Source organism: Heterocephalus glaber, unplaced genomic scaffold, assembly GCF_053883595.1.
Source record: "Heterocephalus glaber isolate CG9 unplaced genomic scaffold, H.glaber_assembly_v1.0 deba00000546, whole genome shotgun sequence".
NCBI lineage: Eukaryota > Metazoa > Chordata > Mammalia > Rodentia > Bathyergidae > Heterocephalus > Heterocephalus glaber.
In genome coordinates, this window is record NW_028258147.1 from 5,961,865 (window position 1) to 5,968,049 (window position 6,185).

Here is a 6,185-nt window from a genome sequence, read left to right on the forward strand (position 1 = left end):
AGAGCTTTCCACACGCCCAGGAATGGCCCAGGCCTCAGAGCAGCACAGTACCTAAAAATAGCTGGCAGCCCTGGCCTGAGAAGGGCATTAGGCTCTGTCAGGGGGAGGCACCCAGCATGCCTCCGACGTGCCAGGACTTGGGAGAACCAGGCCAACCGCCCACCCTTCCCTCCCCAGGTGAATCTCCTGCAAAAGGGAAGAGGAAGAGAGAAAGAGGACAAAAGGCCCTCAGCTTTTCTTTCCTCTGTGGGGGGGTGTGGACAGTGACTGGGTCAGCCTCATTGTGAGCCTCAAGTCCTCCATCTCCAGGAAAAGAGGAGCAGCTAGCGGCCCCAGAACGTCACTCCTTTCTTCCCTTCTCTACCAAATTGGCTCCTTTGCACTCTTTCTCCTTCCCTGTCCACGCACACTGTCCCCAGGCCACATCCTCCTAACATAATAAGGGCGTGCGTGTCTTTGAAAGGTTCCTGGGCTCAGAGACAGAGAACTGGGGGCTCAGCTCCTGTCTAAAACATCTGGGGCTGCTGATCTCATTTCTCTAAATCTTAGTAAACTAATTTGTCCGTCAGGTGAGGTTAATAACACCTCTCCTCCCTACCTCTGAGGCTTTGGGGGGTATTAGATGAGACAACCTGGGTGAACTGGCTTGGCAAAGCCTAGAAAACATAATGTATTATTATTTCAAAGGCATTAACTCTTAATCTCAGCTGCCTTTCATGTCCCTACTCTGTAGCCAGGAGAAGGAGAAGAGACAAGAAGAGAAGAGAAAAGAAGAGGAGAGGAGAGGAGAGGGGAGGGGAGGGGAGGGGAGGGGAGGAGATATATATTCTATGAGAAGCAATTTGCCCGAGATCCCTGTCTCTGTCTTCAGGGAATCACCATTCTGTCGGGACAGGCAGTGTGTTTTGCACAGGATATGAAGACCACGGCAGTCGTTATTACAGACCGTTTCTCCATCCTGCTGGAGCCCCACACAGTCCACTTTATAGTCTGGAAATAGCAAGAATAAAGCAGCACACAAAGCCGTCATATTGGAAGGATAAAGGAAAAGATGATGCCTGAATGGAAATGATGAATCTAACAGAAAATCCACAGGAGGTAGAGGAAAGGCAGAGACAAATGCAACAAAGTTGTCCCATAGAAGACATCAACAAAAGGCCACTTAACTGTCACTGGTGATTCTCAGACGCCCCTTCCCCATGCATCCCTTCCCAGAATGGCCAATTAACCGGCCATGTGTGCGGAGAGGGAAGCTCGTCTATTGACAGAATGCCCTGCTCACTCCCCACTTCTGCTCCCTTATTCCATTATTTCATGGGTCAGCTGTTCAGATGCACTGAAGTCTCCTAGAACCCCAGCTTCGGGAACTCTCGCAGACAGTAACATTAGCGAAGGGTTTAAGGACCTAGAAAAGAAAGCAATTATGCCTTCCACTCAAGGAACAAGCTGCTTTAGTAGCAATGGGAATAAAAGATCGTGCTGGTAAACAATAGCTTAGGAATTGAAAAGAAAAAGGTGGGGATGGTACTAGTCACTGAAAGCGCCCAGCATCGTCTTGTTCAAAAGCATCATTTTAAGTTACTAACAATGAGACAACTGTCTGTGTACTTGGTTTAGGGATGGGAGAGAGAGAGAGGGAAAAAAAGAGTGAGAGCAAGAACACAAGAGAGAGAGAGAAGAAAAGAGAGAAGGAGAGAGACAGAGAGAAGCAGTTTTAGGAATTCTTGAGAATTCTACAGCAGCACTTCCAATAGAATGTTCAGTGATGATGGAAATATTCCATGCTCAGGCTGTCCAATAAGGTAGTCACTAGACACCTGACACGTGGCTAGTGTGACTGAGGAATTGAACTTTAAATGTTATCTAATTTTAATTCATTAAAAATTTAAATAGCCACATGTGGTGAATGGCTATCGTGTTGCACAGCAGAGTTCAAAGGGAATTCACCAGCGTTAAATGCACTGCCTCTGATAGCTGGAGTTGATGCAGAGACCCACAGATGTGTTTTGGGGGGGCTCGTATTGATTTTTCACTCATAGTTAACTGCTCATTAATCATTTACTCAATAAATATCTACTCAACACCTACTATGTGCCAGGGCCTTACACAGGTCTGAGAGTAAATAGAGAACAACATAGCCCTGGCCTTGATATTTCTAACGTAGTAAGTAGGTAATTAAAGAGCATACAGGTAGATGTAAAAATAGAGCTGCTCTATGTGCTAAAAGAGCGGGTGCGTGTGAACAGAGAATCTGAACACTGTCCACATGGACTGAGGGAAGGTTTCCCTAAAGACATTTTGTTGGAGGACTTTTATTTCCTGTGGGTGGGCAAGTTAGATATCGACACACTACTGTCCAAATGAGACAACTTAAGTGCAGGATTTTTAAAAATTAGATAACATATTTTTAATAACTTTTAAAAAATGCATCACTGGTTCAGCACAAAAACAAGCATTTACAAATTCCCCAAAAGTCATAAAAACTGACAGACACCTGAGAGGTAAGCAAGCTTTCCTCTGAGGATTTTCTCAGAATGCCAGAGTTCTGCATTTTCTTCCTAAATGTACACCTCATATCTAGAATCATTTTCTTCTGCTTGAAGTCTGTCTTTTAAAACTTTTCTTGAACAGAATATTTGTCCCTGTTTTTATTTATTTGAAAATTTTCATTTCTCTCTCATTCTTGAAAGAATTTTACTGGGTATAAGTTATTGTTTTCATCTCAGCACACTGAAAATATTATCCCACAGTCTCTGGCTTCCAGTTTTGCTGTTTAATCAGTTAGTTTACTTTTGTGTTCTTTAGAAAGCGATCTTTTCCATTCCCATTTGCTTTAAAGATTGCTTTGCCTTTGATGCTTTGTAGTTTTATTATCATGTAGTCTTCAGAACTCCATAATATATGTAGGTAGGGATTTCTTTGTTCTATCCACCTTGAGGATGATTTAGTTTCCTGTATTTGGATATTGCTCTGTTTCCATTGTTTTCAAACTTTCTCAGCCATTATATTTTTAATGTACTCTTGCACTCTCCATTACCTTCTTTTAGAACTTTTGATTAGACAGATGTTAGGCCTTCTCATGCTATCCTCCAAGTCTTTGAACCATTCTGTTATATTTCCATCTCATTTTCTCTCTGGACTACATTCTAGATCACTTATTTATATCAAATATTTGTTTTTTTATTCCTGTTGACTGATTTTTTTATCAGCCAAATGTAATCTGCAGTCTCATTGATCTGCTAAGTTTTAATTTTCAGTTGCCACAGTGCATCCATGCTGAAACAAATTTCCCCCGCATTCTCACATCTTGTAATAAGTGGCAGTATTTCTGGTGGCACATAAAACTGTGGTGCATCTTATAATCAATCCTGTTTTACAATCAACACAATATGGTATTTATTTTTTCCCTTTTGGAAGTTCCATCTGATTCTTTTCTGAGTCAAAATTACCAAAATTTCTTATCTATTTTAGAACTTCTTGCTTGTTTCTTTAAATTTATGGAACATAGTTGTTTTTTTATTCTGTGTGATATAATTACAATACTAGAAGACTTTGTAAGTCTTTTTCTGCTGTGCATTGTTTCTGTTGATTCTTGCTCGTGTTGCCTTGTGGGGATTTTGTGCCATTTGTCCATGAACCGATTATTTTCTTTGAACATTTATCTGTGGGAATGCTTTGAGGCCTGGGTTCAAATCATGTTCCTCTAGAGATGATACACATTTATTTCTCTGAGCTGCTTTGAGGGCACTATCAACCTGAGACTGTTCTACATTAAATTAGTTGTTTAATCATTTTTGGACTGCATAGTTAGCATAAATGTAAAACACGTTTTACACAAACGCATGTCAGTCTAATATATGGCTATGAATTCTCAGATGTTTTTCCCAGAATCACTTAATGCCAAGGTTTAAATCCTGGACAACAATAGCATATTATTTGCAAGCAGGTAATCAAAGTTGAAGAATTTTTTTTTTCTTTTTTTGGTATCAGGGATTGAACTCAGGACCCTGTGTTTACAAGGCAGGAGCAGCACCACTGAGCTAAATCTCCAGCCCAAAGATAAAGAACTTTTAAGGCCTTGGAATTTTTGGAAGAAAAGATAACTATTGATAATTTTTCAGACTCTGGTAAGCATGCATGTTTAAATAGCTAAATAACAACTAAAAGAATGGGCACAGAGCGTATAACTTCCAAACAGAAAAGACTAAAGATGATAAAAAAAGAAGTTGGCAAAAAATAAACCAAAAGAAGGTAAGAAAGATTTCAAAAAGGAATTTTAAATTTTTTATTTTTATTTTTGGTGCTGGGGATTAAACCAAAGAAGCACACATTTTACCACTGGGCTATCCCGCTAGGCTCCCCCTCCAAAAAAGGACTTTAAAAAAGTGCAACAAATTGAAAGCACAATAAAAGAAGAAGCTTACTTAAATATATTTACAATAATACTAAAGATAAATGAACTTAACTCTCCAGCAAAAGATGAAAACAATTGGAATAAATTTTTAAAAATCTAATTATATGTATTCAAAAGAGATACTCTTAAAACATAAGAACAAAGAAAAACAAAAAGTCAAGGGTGGAAAAAATAATCCAGGGAAATGCTAATAAAAGAAAGCACCTATAGTGAGAAACTGAAAGTGTAAATAAGGATTAAAATGATTAAAATGAATAATTGATAATTTAAAAAAGGAAGAAAAGGTCCAAAAGGGTAGGGGAAGTGGAAGGGGAAGGGGAAAGGAAAGAAAGGAAAGGAAAAATTATAAGAAAAGGAAAAAATGGAAACAAAGTCTTTGTAAATAGGGAAGGGAGGAGGGGGTGAAGGGAGAGCAGGGGAATGGGGAAAAAATAAGAACCATGATACATAATGTACAGGTACAAGCACCCAGTGATAAATGTAAATGTATTGTATACCTAAAATGTACCAATAGAAGAATTTAAGCAAAAACAAACAAAAAAAGAAAGCACCTATAGCTTTATTAATATAAATAAAATAAACTTTAAGGCAAGAGACATTATTGGAAATAAGATTATTACTAATGATGCTACTTTCAAGTTCCCAAAAATATTTAGTGTATAAAAATACTCAGGAATAATTCTAACAAATAATGAGAACTCCTTCCTGGAGATAATTATAAAATGTTTTTGAGAAATGCTAAAGTTCTAAACAATTCTAAAGATATTCTATATTCTTGGATAAGAAAACTCAGTCATAAAATTATCTGTTCTTCCCAAGTAGATCCAGACATTCAGTGTAATTTCAGCCAAAAGCCCAATAGTTCCACAAAATGTCACAAGTTGATAAAAATGTACATGAAAAAACAAAGATCCTAAGGGGAGGCAAGTCAGTCCCACACCAGGGTCTTGCTAAGTCACTTTGTTGCCCAGGTTGGATTTGAACTTGTACTTCTGTGTTGGGATCCCAGAGCACTGGGATTATAGGTGTATGCCACCACCATGCTCACTTAAAGCTATAATTATTGAGACAATGTAGGACTGTAGAGAGACAGACAGATCATAGCACAGAAACAAATCCAAGCATACTTTTCAGACTTGGCACAGCAGATTTATTTGATACACAAATACATTGTTGCTACATCAATAATTGTTGCTGGGAAAATTACAGATCTGTATAGGGAAATGAAATTAAATGCCTATCATACCACATACAAAAATTCCAGGCAGATTAAATTCTTGAATGTAAAAGGCAAAACTATAAACCAGGAATGATGACACACGCCTATAATCCCAGCACTCAGGAGGCTGAGGCAGGAGGATTGCCATGAGTTTGTGGCCAACCTGGGCTACATAATGAGTTCAAGACCAGCCTGAGAGAGAGAGAGAGAGAGAGAGAGAGAGAGAGAGAGCAAAACTATAAAACCCTTAGAAGGCAAGATAGAGGATATCTTTATGACATTGTGATAAGGAACAATTTTTCCAGACAAGACATAAAAGGCAAAACTAAAAAGTAAAGAACCCACAACAATTCCCATAAAGAGAAAGATGGATAAAAATTAACCACATCAAAGTCAAGAACTTGTAGTTGGGAATGTCTATACTCTCACCTGTTTGGGAGGCTGAAACAGGAGATCCCTTGAGCCCAGGACTTAGAGGCCAGCCTGAGCAATGTAGTGAGACTGTGTGTCTTTAAAGAAAATAAAACTAAAAATTAAGTAAAATACTTCTGT